Source organism: Schistocerca americana, chromosome 10 (genome assembly GCF_021461395.2).
Source record: "Schistocerca americana isolate TAMUIC-IGC-003095 chromosome 10, iqSchAmer2.1, whole genome shotgun sequence".
NCBI lineage: Eukaryota > Metazoa > Arthropoda > Insecta > Orthoptera > Acrididae > Schistocerca > Schistocerca americana.
The window spans coordinates 198,542,698-198,564,403 of NC_060128.1; the positions used below are offsets into that span (position 1 = coordinate 198,542,698).

At 38.3% G+C, this 21,706-nt stretch overlaps 1 protein-coding gene across 7 annotated transcripts in view; it reads right to left on the reverse strand.

Moving 5' to 3' along the window:
* The window catches only part of LOC124552471 (F-box/LRR-repeat protein 4-like), a 123,457-nt gene that overhangs the window by 22,279 nt on the left and 79,472 nt on the right, over positions 1-21,706 (reverse strand). The window lies entirely within an intron of this gene.

Consider the following 21,706-nt stretch of genomic DNA (forward strand, 5'->3'; position numbering starts at 1 on the left):
GTCTGAAAATGGAGAAATTAAGATTTAACGCGATTCTTATTTTACTGGAAAGGAAAGAATCAGATCAATTGAGATGTAATGTTATCAAAAAGTGTCGACAATAAGAAATGAGGAGTTTCTTCGCAGAGTAGGAGGGGAATCGCTCGTATCAAAAACACTGACAAGAAGAAGGGACAAATTAACAGGATGTGTGTTCAAAAATCACGGAATAGGTGCACATATTAAGGTTATTTCAAAAGTAAAGTCCGAGTCGCCAAAGCTAATCAAAAGTCACGCAAACACTGAAATGGGCATGCGCATCAACTTCCTGATCACCTTGTTTGTCAAACAGCACCATTTACATTGGTACGGTTGCAGTGTGTTGTTACACTGTCAGTTCAAAATGTTTAAAACAACTGATCAGCCTGCCGACTGTGAAAGGACACTGATTCAGTCTTTGACAGCTAGGAATGTTGCAGCAATGGAAACACACTGACAGATAAGTGAGACAAATTACCCCAATGTGACGGGTGACAGCAAAGTGTACGAGTGGGTGAGATCTTTCGAGGATGGGTGGGGAAATGGCAGTGACGAACCGTAAGCAGGCCAACCGTCAGTGATCTCAGAATATTTGGTCAAAACTATTGACAAAAATATTGTGGAGATAGGCAATTCACAATTTCAACTTTAGCACTGGAATATCTGAGTGTGTGTAGAGCCACTCTGCAGAAAAGTTGAAATTTCGTAAACTGTGTACACGTTGGGTCCCCAGCCTGCTTACTGAGTCACACAAATTGGAAAGAATGGCTTGTGCTATTGTTTTTTTGGACTGATATCATAAGGGAGGTGATTAATTTTTAGAGAACACTGTTACAGACCTGGGTTTTCTCACACAACAGTCTAATTGTGTCAATGGAATGGTGTCACGTGACATCACCAGTCAGTCTAGGGCGAGCACACAATCTCAACTCCCAAGGTTACAGCACCCACATTTTGGTATAGTAAAAAGTTTCCTTAGTCAAGTTTATGCACCAACAGCAACAATACATGCAGCCACTTACTGCGCAACCCTGACGAAACTTCGGTGTAGTGTACAGAATAGCGAGGCCAGGGGCACAATCTCAACCTGCGAGGTTATATCAACTGTGTTTTGGGGCAGACACTGAGTCTCATCAGTTGAGTTTATGCATCAAGAGAGAACAATAAATGCAATTGCTTATTGTGCTTATCGTGTCTAAAATTCAGTGTGTGGTACTGAATAGTGACGAGGTCTACTAATGTCTGGACTTTCGTTGCTCCGTGACAATGCCAGACCCCATTCTGTCAATCGCACCCAAAATCGGATCAAATATTTCAGATTGGAACAGACTGCCAACTGTCCAGACTTGGCGTCAAGCGATTGTCATTTGTTCTGCTACCTACAGGAGTTTCTCGGAGGCAAACACTTTGCAACAGAGGACAAGGTGGAAGAAGCAGTTAAAGATTGGTTATCCCCACAGCCGGCAGATATCTGTGACTTAGGGATACAAAAGCTTTTAGAACATTATGACAAATGTTTAAATAAATACGTAGAAAATAGAGGAAACATGTACAGAATTAAATAAAAACAGATTTCTGAAAAAAACTGTGTTGTTTTACATTTTATAACAAATCAGACCTTACTTTACGAATAATCCTCATACCAATTCTGTTTCCAATCTCTCTCCCTCTTTTCTATTTCATTCACTAGCTCTCTTTTCTCTGGTTTTTCTGGCTTTGGTCAGTTCCCAAGATCCTGGTGGTTTTTTTCTTCTGAATTGGTAGGACAGCAATTTGTGACTTTAACGTTAGACAGAAGCTTGTTGAATATGTTACCACAGCAATAAATAAGCATTAAGGAGTACATGTACTGGGAAGTGAATGTAAAAATTCCAAGATCCTTAACCCTTGACCTGGAATATCTCTTAATTGTGGATAACTAGATACAACCTTGCAGACCTCTTAATATTTTTTTGTTGTGTAACTTCACATTAACTTGCAAAAATTAAGCGAATAGTCAACTATTTCGTGTTATAAGCAGGTAAAATATTGTTAAGCACTTCTAAAGATTTCATTGATTGTTATTCAAAATGAACATGCAAAATAATGAGAATGTGTAGTCATTTAGTAAAAGTCTTGATATCAGTTATGAGAGTCATAAGAATAAATTAAAACAGTACACAAAGGTAATAATCAAATGAACTCAAAATATTAATTTGCAGCATTTTTGCACACTCAACGCACATCTTCCTACTACATTCCAGACAAATTGGCTGACCACATTTGGTGCACTTATGCATCATTTTCCTTTTTTTTTTTTTTGCTCCAGGACACTTCATACATGTCGTCCTCTTACATTCTATCACTTGGTTTACCTCTAACATATCATCATCAAATAATTCTTCTGTCTGAGATTTTGTAGATGTTTGTGCCAAAATCTGATTGTGTCATCAGTCCTTGCCTGTTTCACCAATATGATTCTATATGCTGAATGTCCTGCACAGTTTGTAGCTCCCATGGAGTTCACCTTTAATCTTGACGGTGTGAACTTTTGTGATCACTGTGGCACACCATTTTTCATTCAGTGTTCACAGTGCAAGTTAATGGTTTGTTTTGAACATTTCTCTATGCCTTCTGCACACACACATTTCCTGTCATCTCCTGATGCGTCTCGTGAGTCATTAGCAGCTAATATTTTTCCTGTCGTGAGTGTTAACACAACACTTTCAGATGAGCCTTACTTGAGATTGAACTTGTGACCTTGCACTCAAGAGGTTCCTTGGAAGCTTCTTGATTAGTTTATCTGTGTGTTCGCTCCATCCTGACTTGTTATCCAGCTGGACATTCAGGAATTTTGCACGCTTTTTACATTTAGAATATGATCCTTAATGACTACTCACAGTTTCAATGTGCCTTTTTTGGCTTGTCTGAAAGAAAGATATCAGTTTTTGGTAGATAGAAAAGGAAGTAAGGAAAACTTAATGTCACATTGACAGCAAGGTCTTCAGAGACAGAACACAAGCTCAGACCAATTGCAACTACAGAAGGCATATTTCATCTACGGTGAACAGCTGACACCTGATACTGTAGACATCTCCGCAGCAACTGTGGTCCTACTGGATACTTTACATGAAAGATCCCTGCAACTTGTCACTGTTACCAGCCCTTGTGAGGAAACAAACTCCTTTTTTGAGAAAAATGTGATTCCTGTACTGTAAAAACCCGCTACAAGGAAAAGGAAATAAAAGGAATTCAGCTTGGGATTAAAAAAAAGTAGAGAATTAGGGTGGAGTGTCTGGCTTTCGTGGACGATGTTGCCATTCTAATGAACAATAGAGAGGAAGCCAAACTTGCATTGGAAAAACTACACGAAATCTCACAGAAAACTGGGCTACATCTCCCATGAGAAAACACAGTATATGGAAAACAAACCTGTAGATAATACGGGAAAGTGGCACAAGTTGCCCACTTCAGATATCTGGGAGAGATAATCGAACCATCAGGACTGAACTCGATAGTCAATAAAGATAGAATCTCCAGATTACACAAAGCATATAAGCTCACTTGGAATCACTATAAAAGAAATCTATTTCTGTCAATGTGAAACTAAGGCATTACAACACAGTAGTCCTGCCAGAAGCACTTTATGTTGCAGAAACTACAGTGATTCATGGTCATACTAAGATCAGAGAGACTGAAAAGCAGGAAGGAAAAATTCTGAGGAAAATATATTAAATAGTGTTTTGGAAAGGAATTTGGATGAAGAGGCCAACTAGAGAGATTTACAAAGACATAGAAACAATAACAGACACCATTAGAAAGAGAAGGATGAAATTTTATGGACATATCAGCAGGATGAATAAAAGCAGGCTCACAAGACAAATCTTTGAGATAGTAAACAAAAGCAAAAACAAGACAAAGTGGATCACTGAAGCAGAAGAAGACATTAAAGAACTGGGGATCACACAAGATAACATAAACAATAGAGAACAGTTTAGAAACATCTTACACAAACATACATTTAAACAAGAACATACAGAGAACAGAACGGGAAAAAGATGGTCGGAAGAACGCAAGAGAGAACACAGTGAACATATGAAGAGAATTTGGGAAGAATGAAGAAAATAGAAGAAATCATGACTACTCAGGTTCAATTGCTCTCTCAAAAGGAAATAATCGAAAATAATAATAAAAACCCACTTTTACACTTTTCAAGGGACTTGAAAAAAAAAATAGCGTAAACTGTGGGAAAACGTGAAATGTGAGGAATGACTTTTTCAAGTTTTACTGGTTGTGTATGGGGCCCCATTTCCATTTTCGTAGTTTTGTACGATATATGTAGATAATAGGCAAAAAATACTCATCAGAGAATGTTTATTTTTATTAAAGGTTATCTGAATTTAGTGCTATGTTTAGCAGGTGACACGACATTCACGAACAGTTTCGCGCACAACAAATCTCATTAAAAATAATGTAAACCACACAGCCACCACGTTGATTTACGTGTTTGCAAAGCTTAAGTGATGCAGTTGGCAGTTTTATATTTGATGCCTACAAAAAATGCATGTCAAGTGTATACTGCATTAAAGATCTCTCTAAACTGCACCATTTTTAGTGTAACTTTCCTGTGAAAGTGGTGTCAGCAGATGTATACAGTACCCGCCATTTATCTTGCTGTTTGTGATTTAGTATATATAGGTGCATGAAATATCGCAAAGTGCGTTAAATATGGCACCACACTACAGATCAATCTGTCACTGCAACCTTTATTTCACTCTCACTGACTTAGTCAGCTCCCAGCCAAACCGACACTTTCAAATCAACGTAGACATCGGGGTTACGATAGAGATCAGTCTGTATCCACAGCCAAAATTACAGGGAAGGAAAGCATACTATGCTTTAGCATTTTATGCACACATTTACAAAACATTAAAATGTCATTTATAATAATAATAATAATAATAATAATAATTTATTTATATTATTCTGACCTATTCTATAAACACGACATCAACAAATGAGTACAGTAGTTACTACTTTCTGGCAAAAAAATCCAAAATTGTGGGTTGTTTTTATTTTGAATTTTTTCAATGTGGTTTTTGAGTTCATAAACACAATGGAAAACTTTGTCATTAACATCTGCAGCTGAAATATATTTTTTAATTTCTTCCACTGCTGCATTAACAACTGCAAATGAGGGAACCTCGTTGTCCACATCACTCTCTCTGTAACTTTCACTTTCTGCATTTTCTTGTGTGTGAAAGTCGATAACGTCATCAACAGAAACACTTTCCACAGTGACAACATCTTCGTCAATGTTGAAGCTGCAGCTTTTCCCATGATGAAGCAAGCAGTTTTTCACCGTTGTCACTAACACTCACGTCTGGTGCGTCAGATCCATTTCCGTCATCACCTTCGATGAATCCCGCTTTTCGGAAGCAATTCGAGATGGTGGCTGCCATAACTTCTGTACGTGCCTTCGCAATATAATGCAAAGCACTAAAACTGACACGTTAAAGGAGGCTGAGACTTAAAAGTTAATGCCTTTCTGCACAATCGCCTTCCTATAGTGTGTTTTGAAGGCACGGATGATACCCAAATCCAAAGGCTGTAATTTGCTTGTGCAGTTTGGTGGCAGAAACTGTAACTGCACATTACGCAGGCTTATATTTCTAGGATGCGCAGGGCAACAATCCACTAACATCCACGCTTTTTTGTTGGCACTGTAGTTCATTGGGAGTTTTTATGTTTTTAAAACACCGTCGTTTTTTAGATTTGCCAATCACAAACAATTTAATTTTTTCGGTACCATCCGCATTCGTGCCTAGCATTACTATCGGGTGAACTTTGCTACGTTTACCTCCGTGGCAGTTTTCACCTTTAAAGGCAAGCATTTTATTTGGCAATACGCTGTAAAAGAGACCTATTTTGTCAATATTGAATATATCCTTTGGTTTATACTGTATCAAAGGTCTTGTAACCCGACACTAAGCCAATCCGTAACACATTTTGTGTCCACACTGTTTTCTTCACCACATAGTTTTGTACACTACATTGTACCGCTTCTCGAACCTATATATCAACCCGGCGGATGCTGTGAAGTCCTCAAGCCCTCAAGCCCAAGTACACTGGCGACTTTCAGTGCCTTTTTGCTAAACATCACACCGTTTATTGAAATATTCAATGCACGTGCTGCCTGAAACCAGTTCTTCATAATTTCTTCCAGTTCTGCGTATTTCGAATAGCTGGCATATTTCATTTTTTTGGAATTTGGCCCACTGTTACTTACACTTTCCAAAATAGTCTCTCTGTTTTTCACAATAGTGTTCAATGTAGATACCGGTAGTCCTAAACTATGTGCTAATGAAACACATGTTCCACGGTGAGCGTCAACTCTTTCCAGAATTTTGACTTTTCCTTCCACAGAAAGGGTTTTCCTATCTCTTTGGGCAGTACTTGCGTTTTCCATCCTAAACTGCGACAGAAAACAACAGTGTGAAAGAAACAACTAACCATAGACTTCAATCACTTCACACAAGGCTACGAACACACTACATGGTACACACAAACAAAGCAACAAATACAAACTCTTCACATTGCAGTTGTCGAGATCAGCTGTGTCGACTGAAATCGACTCACTTCGGCTGTAGGCACGGGCTTGTCGTCGCGTTGCCGACATTACACAGTAAACAACACTGTACAATGCGTATATGTACCATAAAGGAAACTACCGTATCTAGCAAGTTAGAAATACTGCAAAATGGATATCCTCTGTATGCTATCATTATTACAGGGTGAAGTTAATGCCGAAATGATGCGGATACAATAAATTAAGGGTACTACAGAACTGACAGATACAGTCGGTATTGACTCGAAACAAATGAATGTTCCTCAGAAGTTGCACATTCTTCCGTCTTCTATCACAACAGTTACTCCCATCAACCACCACAGTGACCACACCAAGTTGTGGTTGACAGCGGCAGGATACAAATCACATTTTTTTCTGACTTAAGATTTGCTGAGTGGAGCAAGCACCCTGGTGTCACGAACGTTAAACGTATAACTTATGTAAACACTACTTGAAGGCAAACGCTGTGCTTGTGTCATCTGGGGGCTGAGGATTAGCTAAAGAATGGGGAGGGTAATTTTTTGTTGCGGATTGGAATTGGCAGGCCTGTAAAACCATTAAAATGTTTATACATTACAATGCATTACTGTGCAGCAGTTATATTCCATGTATCTTGTGGAGAGGCATTGTCAGATGTGGAAAAAAGTCAAATGTGTGTATTTATTTGCAATTTAATGACCTGGCCCATTATTGTAAAATATTATTGTTATTACAGTGCTAATACAAATTAAAAAATAACCTAAATACTAATTTTAAGTGTTTCTGTAAAGATACTCTGCAATGGACTACAAGGAATTATCAACAGAAAGTTCCAGCATGTTACCTGCATAACTTCAGTGTGCTCTGGGGAGTTGTCGAATACGTGTGTGTCCACCTATCTGGCACCTTTCAGCACTAATTTTAATGCTTTGAAGTCTTTCTGGAGATTTTTTTTTCTTGGCTTTGGGTTCTTCTACTTTGATTCTGATATATCCGTAGTGCCTAAAATTTAACATATCGGCTTCTTGTACTTGTTCATTTGAGAGTACTGTATTTATAGTTTGTGCTGTTATCTTGTATCATATGCAATAATTTAATAATAATCCATTTGGGTTGAACTATATGCAGTTATTTTCAAATATTTTATTACCTGTATCTTCACTGAGGGGGCTGATATTACTTATTGCTATACGTGTATTATTTGCAAAAAGGACAACATTTGTGTTTTCGGAAAATACAAGACAAAGAGATATATATACTAGAAAAAAAAAAAAAAAAACAAGGGTCCCAACACAGAACCCTACGGAACACTGTGTCTGGTTGTAAGAAATCTTCTCGACATTCAGTTCACATCAAATGGGAGATAAAACTCTAACATTAATGCCGTCGTCTTCATCGGGAGATAATTGTCTGCTGGGAGTGAAGTCTGTTTCCTTTATAGTGGCGTCATTGGTCTAGTGATGTCACTTGGATATCAAACTTCTATTTGCAGTTCTGTCAGCTAAAAAGTGGGATTCACACTGTCAAGTATAAAAAATACGCAAATAGAGCATTCCATTTAGACCAATCGTTACTGCCATCAGTTTCCCACTTACAAGCTGGTGAAACAAATGAAGAAGTTCTTGGTGCCTGAAGTCAACAACTGTTACTGTCACAGCTGGAACTCTAAAACTTTTGTTGAGATAATTAAAGGCATACAGTTGGCCATGAATGACATTACAGTGAGCCTAGATAAATAAATGTAAATGTCGTGTGATTAGAGCCTCCTGTCTTGTAGACCGTTCGGCCGGGAGCAAGTCTTTTGATTTGACGCCACCTCGGCGACTTGCGTGTCGATGGGGATGAAATGATGATGATTAGGCAATACGACACCCAGTCCCTGAGCGGAGAAAATCTCTGACCCAGAGAATATCTCTGACCCAGGTGGGAATCAAACCCGGGCCCTTAGGATTGACATTCTGTTGCGCTGACCACTCAGCTACCAGGGGGCGGATGGTGAACCTAAATGTGGTGTCTTTATTTACACAGGTAGCAATAGCATAAGCTCTGTAATTTTTAACTGGCTACTTTCCGCCTTGTGCTCTCAAATGTATTCAACATGTCTTGATGCTACTTATTTTCTGTACAGTAGGATATACTGGTTGGTTATAATTAAACTGAAATGTTCAGAGTGCTGCAGTGCGAGTTGTATACACTGGAGGAGCTGAAACATTGTAGGTATGTTCAATAATCGGTATGCTCACATGGTCGCTGGAAAAATAATAGTTCCACTTTCTGCACCAGGTGAAACTTGGTGTTGTAAGCATTCAGAATTTGTAATGTTTCCTGCTTTGATGTCACTATGCTGTTCGTCACTTGATGTCACGTGTTAATTTCTTTTGTGAAGCAACTGTTGGTGTAACGGGCTAAGAAGCTCGAAGTATTCTGTACGAAATGCAATGGCTATTGAGAACAAAGGGCGTGTGGTGGTGGCGGCGAAGTTGTTTTATGAGAATGGCAGAATGGCTAAATCTTTTGAACTGTTGACCACGGGTGAGACAATTCCCATGACACAGCTTGAGCACTGGCTGCTGATTTGAGGCATGTGCTGCACTTTTGGCTATAACTACAGCAACTTCATCAACAGCTGCCAAGGGAATGGGCCACCTCCCTCTGCCTGGTGCACCAGCAAATTCAGCTGTTTCTTCAGATTTTGCAATCAGGTTCTTTAGCCCATTTGTTGACGCAGGGATCCTCTGCAGCTGTTTCTGTCAGTGATATTCCCACAATGCAGTGTCACTTACCAGATGAAAGATTTGCTTCAAAGAAAGATTTGCTTGTAAAAACAGGCATAAACCTGGTAGCAGATGGAAGAAGGAAAAACCGTGGGATTGTTCCCGTTCTATAATGTAACCTCACACAGATACTACATAAATATAAGATTATGCCAGTATTACAACCTCCAGGGAAAATTATGGATTTGCTGCAGCCAATGAAAGGCTGCATGGATTTAGGAACAGCTGTTGTATTTTTGTCTTCAAAGATATTTTTAATTTTATTTTTTCTATCACTCTTTTAGTTTTTGTTATTCCTGTGTATAAAATCCTCTGAATCTTTCTCAAAAGGCCAATTTCAAATGAATCAATTATACTGCAGTCCACTTTTTTTTTATTGTCCACTACTTGTGTACATATAAAAGTGTGGACGACGTCAAAGTTCCACATTGGAGCAAATGATGCCTGTCGTCTGGGCTCCAAGAGCATACTTTGATCATTCCAGGGACTGGCAGAGAAGGCTGAGAAGATTAGCCTTTTGCATGGAGTTTCAAAGCAGCTCACAATTTGCACCATTGTCCCCAGAACTGATTGTTGCCCTTTGGTTCAGAGTCGAGTGGAAGGAGTGAACCACATACTTGGAAGGTTCTGTGACAAGCTAAGATATGATATCCTAGACTTGAGCCATAGGGTTGAGAACTGTAGGGTCCCGTTAAATGGGTCAGGCATGCACTGCACATCAGAGGCTGCTACTCAGGTAGCTCACTGTAACATCGAAAGAAATGTCTTTTGCAGATGAGAGCATTAAAATTATAATGGTTAACTATCAAAGCAGCCACACCAAAGTGCCAGAGTTTGAAGCACTCCTGAAAAGCAGTGAAGCTCACATAATACTAGGCACAGAAAACTGGCTGAGACCTGGAATTGATAGCAGTGGGACTTTTGGGGAAACTCTGAGAGTATATCGAAACCATAGGCAAATGGGAAATGGAGGTAGCGTATTTGTCGCAGCAGACAATAAACTCAAATCCAGTGAGACAGAAACTGAAGCTGCACGTGAGATTGTTTGGGCAAGACTCATTATCAGGGGTGGGCATAAAATAATTGCATCCTTCTATAGCCCACCAGACTCATCTGCTGATGTAACAAAAAACTTTAGAGAAAATCTCAGTTCACTCATATGCAAGCTCCTCAAGCGTACTGCAATCATCGGTGAAAACTTTAATCGTCCAACAATTACTTGGCAAAATTCCAGCTTAATAAATGCATTCTCTGAAAACTACCCATAACAAACAGTTAGGAACACTCACAATGGAAATATATTGGATCTAATGGCAACAAATAGATCTGACCTCTCTGAGGATGTCCGCATCGAAATTGGTTCAGTGACTACGAAGTGGTTGTGGTAACAGTGATTACTAAATTACAAAGGACAACTAAAACAAGCACAAAGATATGTATGTTCAGTAAACTAGATAAAAAAAAATCAGTAGTGGCACACCTCAATAAGGAATTTGAAACTTTCAGCACAGGGCCAGGAGCATGTAGAGAAACTAAGGCTCAAGTTTAAAAGAATAGTTGACCAGGCACTCAACATGTATGTGCCCAGAAGAAAAGTTCATAATGGGAGGGACCCTCCATGGTATACTGTCACTGTAAAGAAACTTTTAAGGAAACAGACATTACTCAGTAATAGGTATAAATTAAAGCATAGGACTATAGATAGAGAGATGTTGAATGAATATGTGATACTTTCAGTGACTACCACGGCAGAATGTCGTCCAGTGATCTCTCACAGAACCCAAAGAAATTCTGATTGTATGTAAAGGCTGTTAGTGGCACCAAAGTTAGTATCCAGCTTCTAACGAATAAGACAGGAACTGAAATTGAGGGTGGCAAAGCAAAAGCTGAATGATGAACACTGTTTTTAAATGTTCCTTTACAAAGGAAAAACCAGGAGAATTGTCTCAATTTAATTGTCGTACCACTGAAAGGATGAATGAAATAAGTATCAGTGTCAGTGGTGTTGAGAAACACCTGAAATCGTTAAAATTCAACAAAGCTCCATGGCCTGATGGGATCCGTGTCAGATTCTCTACTGAATTTGCATCTGAGTTAGTCCCTCTTCTAACTATAATCTAGCATAGATTCCTCAAACGAAAAAATGTACTAATTTCTTGGCAAAAAGCACAGGTCACACCCATCTATAAGAATGGTAGTAGAACTGATACACAAAACTACTGTCCAATATCCTTGACATTGATTTGTTGTAGAATCTTAGAACATAATCTAAGCTAAAACTAATGAGGTACCTTGAACAGAATAACCTCCTTAATGCTAAGCAGCATGGATCTCAAAAACATCTATCATATGAAACCCAACCTGCACTTTTCTCACATGACATACTAAAAGCTTTGGATCCGTGCAGTCAGGGAGATGCAGTAATTCTTAGTTTCCAAAAAGCATCTGTCTCAGTACCACATCTACACTTTTTCTCAAACTTGCATTAGTTTTGTGAATCAAATAATGGTACAAAAATGTCAGTGTCAAAAAGGAGAACAAATAAAAAACACTGATAGGCCAAAACAAATGTACCTTTAGAACCACTACATATATGATTGGCCACCACAGCCATGGAAATGTGAAATTAATTTACAAGTATAGGGGCTATTAATCAAATTAAACTATATGGTTCCAGCGATCTTTTCAAGTCTCAAACATCTATGATGTATACATGCAGACTGAAATGACATATGAAAATCTGTGCCGAAACCAGGATTTGAACCCAGGACTCCTGCTCAGCAGGGAGATGTGCCAAGCACTACACCACCCCATCCCGGCACAACTCCTCCTCAGTCCAAATGCCCGAGTTTCAGGCAGGATCCCCATTTCGTTCAATGCCGAGATGCTATTCCAATGTTGTTGGAGAGCCTCTGCAGTGCTGTTTGAGTTTAGGGGTAATACTAGTGGGCTGAGGCGTGACTGGGAATTTGGACCGAGGAGTGAGACGTGCCAGATGTGTAAGATGCTTTGCCACAGAGCGCATCTGTCTGGTGAGCAGCAGAACCAGGTTCAAATCTGTACAATTTTTCCATTCGTCACTTCAATCAGCATACGTACATCGTATATGTCTGAGACTTGGAAAGGTCTCTGGAACCACACAGTTTTATTTGATTAAAAACATATGTTTCTCTTCTACTGATAGCTTCGTATTTACTCAGTTACACTGGAATTCCTCGGAGAAAACAGTTACCTACTGTCAGAGTTTCAATAGGTAACATCTCTGTGATGGTCTCGTACCTAATAAATGATACCGTGATGAAACTTGCCACCCTCTGTCGGATCTTCCCTCTAAGGGTCCCAGACTGACGAGCAATACTCGAGATTGGTTTAATGAGTGTTTTTCAATTCCCGATGAATGTCAGCCTGACACCTGTCTATCGGAAAATTTGTTTTATGCCACCATTCCACTTTAGGCCATTCCAAGTGGCTACTCACAAATATTTTATGGTAGTCAGCTGCCATTTCCAGTCATCTGTCACCGACAGCGTGATCCCACAGTAGCGAATTTCTTCGCCTGTTCATGAGCGAGTGCCAGTCCCTATAACCTATACCAGTCGCACCTGTGTGTCGTACTCCATTTTCCTACTGTCTTCCGGCACAGAAATATCCTACAGACGACAGCACCATCTCCAAATAACCTCTCACAGTCTCCGACATTATCCACCACACTGTTTACACGCAAAGTGCAGCTATAAAATATCGGGACTCGGGCTGTCGCAGCAGAGTTAGTACACACGCACCAGACATTGAGCGACCGATAACTGTGAAGCCTTCTCCATCAAAACTGGTATTTCTGTCATCTGTAGACAAATCGGTGTGGCTGTTGCCTTTGTTTTTGTAGGAGCTGTTATTCTGTTTTGCCAAAACAATGATAAGTGTAATAATAGAGCAATAAACTGTCACAAAGTTTCAAATGAACGATAGAAAAACTGCTACTTAAACCTATCATTTACTAAAAGAAGTGTACGGCGAAGACAGTTTATCGCATATGCGAGTTTATGTGTGGTTCATGCATTTCCGAGACTGCTAAGAAGACACTGAAGGTGACTGACACTCGGGACGCCCTCTGACATCAAGAAAACGGTTAGAAGTATCGAAAAAGTAGGTAATCGATTCAATCTGACTGTCAGTCAAGTATTTGATCTCTTGCTGAAACTGTAGGAATTGACAAAGAATGTGGAAGGAAAATTTTACCTAATCAACCTAACACGAGAAAGGTGGGTGTGAAACTAGTGCCGAAAATTACCACGAATGAACAAAGGTTGTGAAAATGTTTGTACTGACATTTTGAATACCACTGAAAATGATCTTAATTTCTGGGAAAGGGTTATAATATGCAATGAATCTTTAGTTTTCACTTGTGAGCCACAAACTAAGTGCCAATTCATGCAATGGGAGGGACCAACTTCACTGAGAGTGAGAAAAGATCGAAAGAGCAAATCGACATTCAAAGCAATTATGATTGTTTTTCTGATATTCGTGAAATTGTGTCTACCTTCACTGGGTTCCAATATGTACAATTATTAATCAACATTACCACGCTGAGGTTCTTGCTCAACTCTGTGAGAAAAAACGAAAAAAAGGACTAATTGTGGACGAACAAGTCATGGGTTTTGAATCAAGACAACAAACCAGTTCGTAACGATTTGTCTGTGAAGAGGTTTCTAGTGAAGTACAGCATTTCAGTGTTAAACTGTCCGCCTTATTCACCTAACATAGCACCACATGAGTTTTATCTATTCCCCAAGGTCGAATCTGCATTAAAAGGAACAATATTTTAGTCTGTTGAAGCAGTGAAATAAAAAAGCAGCACGAGTATGTAGCTTTGTTTACATACAGTTGCAACTAGGCCTAATTTTTGTAATCGCGTTTTTCTTCTTCTTTTCAGTAACCTAACTTACTGTCACTAAAGTAAGTTTGTTTACATACGATTGAGACTAGACCTAATATTTCGTAAATGTGTTTTCTTGTTTTTTGTAATTGAATTTGACTTATTCTGGCTAAAGTAAGATTTTTACCATGAGTGAAAAATGCCCGACGTGCCGTAGAATTGTTAGCTACGGGGTTTGGTGTGATGGGTGCAGTAGTTTTTTTACATTGGGGTGACTGTAGCGGCATGGGAAAAGGGGAAATGGATCAGACTCTTCAGTGGTTCTGTGGGAGATGCAGTAGAGATAGGAAAATAGTGAACAGGAGTGGAAAATTGCTGCCCTTCAGGCACAGTTAGAGCAGGCTAGGGAATATCTGAACAGGTTAAGGAGGGAGAAGGGTAAAGAGAGGTGGGAAGTGGCAACAGGTAACAGGAGTAACAGACCTAGAACTTTGTCAGGCAGCTTTGTGTGAATGTGAAGAATAAGTTTGACCTGTTGCTTCAGTTAGAAGCTGATGAGCCTCAGACGGAGGTAGGTGTAGAGAGGGCACAACAAACTTCCAGTAGAAAATTGAATAAGAATGTGGGGAAGTCAGCAAAGAGAAAGAAAGTTTTGTTGTTAGGTAGTTCACATGCCAGAGGTGTAGGCCAACTTTTGCAGGACCAGAATACCAGGTCACAAATTTTTTTTAAAACCTAGTGCTGGTGTGGGTCAGGTGACACAGGATTTAGGTTCACTCTGTAAAGATTTTACCAAGGAAGATACCGTGGTTATTCTGGGTGGGCCAGGCAATAGTATTGACAGAGCTCCTGGGTACAATATAGAGTGTGACCTGGCAAAGATTGCATCAGCAACGAGACATATCAGTGTTGAGTTTGTGTCTGTTCTGAGATGCCATGACCAAACTCATTTCAACTCTTCTGTCGGGAGAGTTAATTTGGAGTTGGAACGGCTACTTGGGTTGGGTGCGGGGTCACATATTGGTTTGGTTCCTGTTGATTCTCTCAGTAGGTGGGATTATACTAGACATGGCCTACACCTCTACAGGAAAGGGAAGGATAACCTGGCTGGGCTAATAGCAGGAAATGTAAGGGGGGGGGGGGGGTGGAGGGGGGGGGGGGAAGGAGGCACTGCCAGGAGTGGTAATATACCAGTGGTCATAGGTGTTGGAGCAGCACCTTTTTTAGACTAGGTAGGACAGAATGAAGTCAAGTTCTGAGAGAAGTAAAGATCGAAACAAACCTTCACTTTGATAAAGAAATCAAACAGCATAATCCTGCCACATTGGATCAGTGAACACAGCTGTTGGTTAAAAATTTACAGCAATCAGCAGAAATTTTATTTCCACCTCATTTCATCTCGGTAAATGTGAAATGCCAACTATCTTTAGTGCATCAAAATATTCGAGGGCTTAGAAGTAAAATTAATGAACTACTTATGTGCACTGATGAGTTAGAGTCATCGAACCCAGTTGATATAATCTGCCTCTCTGAACATCATGTGACCACTGGTATAGATACGTTAAACCTTACAGAATTTAAATTAGCCTCCTACTTCTGTAGGCAAAAGATGGAGAAAGGAGGAGTTGCCACATTTGTTAAAAAACAGTTTTAAATTTAAGAATATTGACATTAATAAATTTTGCTTAGAGCAACACTTAGAAGCATGTGCAACAGAGATAGAATTTCATAATAGGTCCTTTATAATAGTAGCCATATACAGAGCACCTTCAGGAAATTTCAACCTGTTTATAAACGGTCTTGAAGATTTATTATCTCATCTAAAATTTAAAAAAACAAAGAACTAGTGGTTGCTGGTGATTTTAATATAGATGTCCTGAAAAACACTCTCAGTGAACAGTTACTGAAATCCGTTACATTGTCATTCAGTTTAATTTCTACTGTAAATTTCCCAACTATGGTATTCAAATGTCATAATATATTTATAGACAATTTTAGGCAACTAAGCCACATTACAAAACCAGTAGTAAATGGGCTATCTGACCATGACATGCAACAACTAACATTAAATTTTGAAAATTGTCAGGGTAAAACATCTGTCAGAACTGAGTACAGAAGGCCAACAAAACAGTAAAAAACTGAGAAATTTAGGAGATTGCTCAATGAAATTAATTGGATGGATGTTTACAGCATCCAAGACACATATGGAAAATACAAAACATTTATTAATAAAGTTAGCACCTTATTTGAAAATTTTTTTCCCCTGAAGGTAACTCAAATTAAGCAGAAGTCTAATAAGAAACCATGGATCACACAAGGGATAAAGATATCATGTGAGACAAAAAGGAAACTCTATCTGATACGTAGGGACACCTTTGATACTAGCATTATCGCTCATTACAAAATATTGAAGAAGGTTACCCAGAAATCTAAACGCCTGCATTATGAGGAGAAGATAAATACATCCAGGAATAAAATAAAAACAGTATGGGATATAGTTAAGTCAGAGACAGGTAGGAACCAGAAATGAGGAGGAACAAATAGCTGTAAAAATAAATAAAACCCTGGTAACAAACGCATCTTGTGTTGCAGACTATTTAAGCAGGTATTTTGTCTCTGTTAGTGATAGCATGGGGTTGTCAGGTTCAGTAAATAATGCAATGGAATAACTGAGACCAGTGCACACAAGCAATCTCAGTAAAATGGAATTGACACTTACTTCACCCAAAGAAATAGAATCCATCATAAAGTCCTTGAAATCGAAACATTCTAGTAGTTATGATAACATATCAACAAAGTTAATAAAAGAGTGCTCATGTGAGCCTAGTCATATCTTAAGTTATTTGTGTAATCAATCACTTGTCACAGGAACATTCCCAGACTGGCTTAAATATGCAGAAGTTATACCTCTGCACAAGAAAGGGGACAAAGAAATGCCGTCAAATTACTGACCAATCTCACTTTTGCCAGCTTTTTCAAATATCTTTGAAAAGGTTATGTTCAAGCGTCTACTTAAGCACCTTAGTGAAAATAACATACTGTCAAAGTCACAGTTTGTGTTCTTATATTGAGAAAGCTATTTACACTTACAGCGAAAATGTCCTTAATTCATTGGACAACAAATTAGAGGCAATTGGCATATTCTGTGACCTGTCAAAGGCATTTGACTGTGTGAATCACAGCATTCTTTTAAGTAAATTAAAATATTATGGCATCAGTGGTAGTGCTGCAAAGTGGTTTCAGTCATATCTTACTAATAGAAAACAAATGGTGTCATTACATAACACTTCAGCAGTAGGCAATCAGACATCATCTGACTGGGAAGAAATTACAAGTGGTGTTCCCCAAGGTTCCATAATAGGTCCACTGCTGTTTCTTGTGTATATTTGTTGTAAATAATACATCTCTTTTTCCAACTAACTGATTCGCACACTGTATCAATACTAGGAATGAGAACAATATACATAAAGATTTAAAATCACTTACTCTCGCCCAGAAAGGAGTCCAGTATTCAGCAACGCATTTTTTTTTTTTTTTTTTTTTTTTTTAATAAGTTACCAGCAACCGTTAAGAGTTTAGTTTCAGACAAGGCACAATTTAAACATAATTTAAAAGAATTTTTGGTGGCCAACTCCTTCTATTCCATCCATGAGTTTCTCAACAAGTGCAGTGGAACATTTTAATGAAAATTTATTATACTTTAATTTTTGACAATACTTGGTTGTAACAGCCAAGTAACTACCTACTGTGTGAATGATGGATGTATGGAAAGCAGATGTAAGTCTTAAGTCTGTAAATAGCGGAAGTTAAATTTTAAATCTTGTACATAATCTGACTGTTTTTAACAGAGGATCACTGAAATGAACAATTTACTTTAATTTTTGACATTACTTGGTTGTAACTAGCAAATGTCTGAATGATGGATTTAATGAAAGCAGATGTAAGTATTAAACCTGTAAATATTAGAAGTTTAAATTTAATTCATGTACATAATTTTACTGTTTATTGACTGAGGGTCATTAACATTAATGAAACTCAAGTTTTCATAATTACATTTTTGTAATGTGTTTATCTGACATGTTCCACACCCAGGAGGATTCCCTCTTTTATGGGTCTACGGAATGAATAATTAATCTAATCTAATCTAAAAGAGTCATCGAGGAGTACATAGAGGAATACTTCCAGCACTGTTCACATCAGCAGAAAATTCACATTAAGCATTGTAGGGATAAAGGAGGGAATATATTGTGAGTGACAATAACTATTTATGTGTTTTTGAAATAAAATGTTTCAAGCAATAGTCCTGTTATTTTATAGCCACATCTCATATATACTGTAAACAACAATGACCCTATGACATTCCCTTGGGGTACTCCTGCAATTATCTTTCCTATTGCCAATTTTATTCTGTGAAGATCTCTGTAACAACAGTCATGTTTACAGTACTTTGCTACTTGTCTTGCAGCTTCAAAACGAACACTTCTACTTATCACATAGATAACAGAACCTTTCAGTGTCTGAATTCAGTTAATTTATAGCAAGAGTAGATAATGAGGTGTGTTATTAATTTTCTTTGAAATTAGCAAGGATTTCCAAATTATTGCTTTATGATAGATGAGAGATTGTTGAATATCACACTGCAAAAGAACGTAACTCCATTCTAAACCCTGAAGGCGGAGGAAAAGTCTACACAAAAATTATTTTTATGTCTCGTAATGTGACTGTGTAAATCACAAGTCAGCAGAAATTAAATTTTATTGCAAGCAAGGGGGGGGGGGGGGGGGAACTATTAAGGAGTAAGTGAATTGAGAAATGAATATAAATACTGCAAGAACCTGAATAAGGCTTCTTTGTTTACTTTACACAATATTCTTATGGACTGGTTTTGCTGACCTAATACTTAATTAGTTTCAGGTTCACTGCCACACATACACAATAGCCAACACACTTGTATCAAGGACAACAAATGAGAAATACTTCTAAGGGCATAACATGATGAACTAAGCTTCTTGCTTTGTTTGTCTGCGTGTTGACCCCATCTCAACCTGGTATTCAGGTAGCGGAAATGAATTTTTCCCTGTGCGTTTCATTTCGAGTACGATCATTAGTGACTACTCAGAGTTCTAACATGTTTTTTGGCTTGTCTGAAACTGCAATGTATCAGTGTTTTCGAGGTAAACACAAAAAGAAGGAAGGAACACTAGTGCGGAATGTCCCTCAGTGTCTTACAACACTAATAGAGAGGACCACATTAATGGACAGTCGATCCCAGATGCACAGACATCATCACCAGTCTGTATCCTGTTATAACATACAGGTCGGGATTGATCTATGAGGTCTTGAATATCTTATTTGTATCTGTCTGTTGGTATGGAGAAATTGAAATTTCAGGCATTTCTTTATATACTTTTGCGTGATTAAGTTCTGACGCTATGCAAAGCTGTCATTTAGTTACGTGCGATTTGCAATCTGTTATGTTTTATTTTCTGGTAATAAATCATATTTTTTCTGATTACTGTTAAAATATAATGAAGATAAATGTTTGAGGTCATTTGGAATAATATTTTAATAACTATGTAGATGACATGACATCATTCTTTTACTCTTACAAAAAAAGTGTTAACTGTGCATTTACGAACGGTCAGTGTCGGGATCAGTGATTACGATTCGAGAAATAATTGATTTGATGAAGTTCAATTGCACACAATTGCGTGGGGCGAATTATGACCTTGGAATTGACTGAAGATGTATGCAGGTCAATTTCGTGACAGGCTAGTAAGCGTCGTGATTGTGTCGGGGTATCAAGACCTCTTTTGCACCGCAGACAGTTTGCTTTAAACTCACGAGAATACAATTTACACGAATTCTTAATTATTGCGAAAGGGTAGAATATTTGATGGTTATCCCACTGTTGATGGGCCATTGTGGAGGACGTGAGTTTGGATAGAAAGATCAATTTCAAAATCCAGTATAAATCCTGTTGATCGATGTAGCCTAGCAACCCAAAAGCTCATACATGGTTATCAGCAGAAACAGTGTACTATTTTTCATGCATACATTTACACTCTACATCAAGGTGTGAATGATTTGTGGGTGCGAAATAAACATTTGAATGCATTTGATTATTTCATGAACAGTGATATTTTCTTACAGTGGTGTAGAGCCTTATGTATTATTAATATTGTGACAGACTGGTCGTAAGTGCTCTTGTTACAAGTCAAGTTTTGGGCCTGATTAACAGTATCTGGTTCTTAGAGTATCAAAGATTAAAATCACACTTAAATAATGCTGCATCAAAACCCACTATCTTTACACTATATTAAGCTAGCTATTCCGGAATCGGGTGGTACCATGGGCGTGTAGTTGTGTGTTGTCAACAACAAATAGGTAAACACAAACATAAACATTTCTCATGCTCTGATAAGGAGAAAGAAGAGACGACAACAATGACATACATGTATACATGTGCAAATGGTATACGTGGCGCCTCACAATACAACACGACATTACGGTATATGCGGCGCCTCAACAAGTGGCTCGATCATGGAGGATTTGCTGCATCGAGTCGAGTGGCATACGGATTCACGAACCCTGGAGTTGAAGAACACTGTAGCAGCCAGCAAATCAGCACAGCAAAGGAGGCACACTTCAATAATAAATAACGTTAGAATTGAAAAAGGAATTTTGATGGCAGTGATGTTAGTATATATTGAAAAGTGTATAATGTAGTACTGAATGATCATGTCGAAACGAGCCAAAAGAGTACGTGATAATGTGCAGTAGAGTATGGAAAAGATAAGAGAGAGGGAGGAAAGTGATGATGATACAGATGATGTCTCCAATGACCCTAGTATGGAACAGTAGACGTGTACAGATGATCATACTGTTATTGATTTAGAGCTATCAATAGAACTAAATACAATGGCAAGTAGGATAAGCAACGTGGAGAAACAAAGATATCGAGTTTCCATTGGAAATATTAATAAAAAAATGTTCGATATGTTAGTATCAATAAACACTCAGATGGGTTTGATGAATGTAAGACGTAGTTCGCTAGAAGAGGATAATAAGCACTTAAAGGAGGACAATAAAAAGTTAAACAAAAAATTTGAGGCCAAATTTGATTTGTTAGAAGGGAAAATGGATTCGTTTTAAAGTAAATTTAATACCTTTGATCAGAAATTGGAAAATACTAAGAAAGAATTAAAGGCCAACTGGGAGACCCAGTTAAATGCACAATTTAGAGAACTGGACTTAAAGTTTTCTGACACCTTAGAACATCAACAGAATAAATTAATTACAAAAAAATCACTGATGTAGAAAACAAATATGAAATAGTTTCGAAGAGTTGTGATAATCTTTCCAAGGCAAAGTGTGAAAGTAGTTGTTTCAGTATTAATGCACAGATAGAAGACCTTTCAAAACAAATAGCAGAGCTTGAGTCGGATGTGCTCA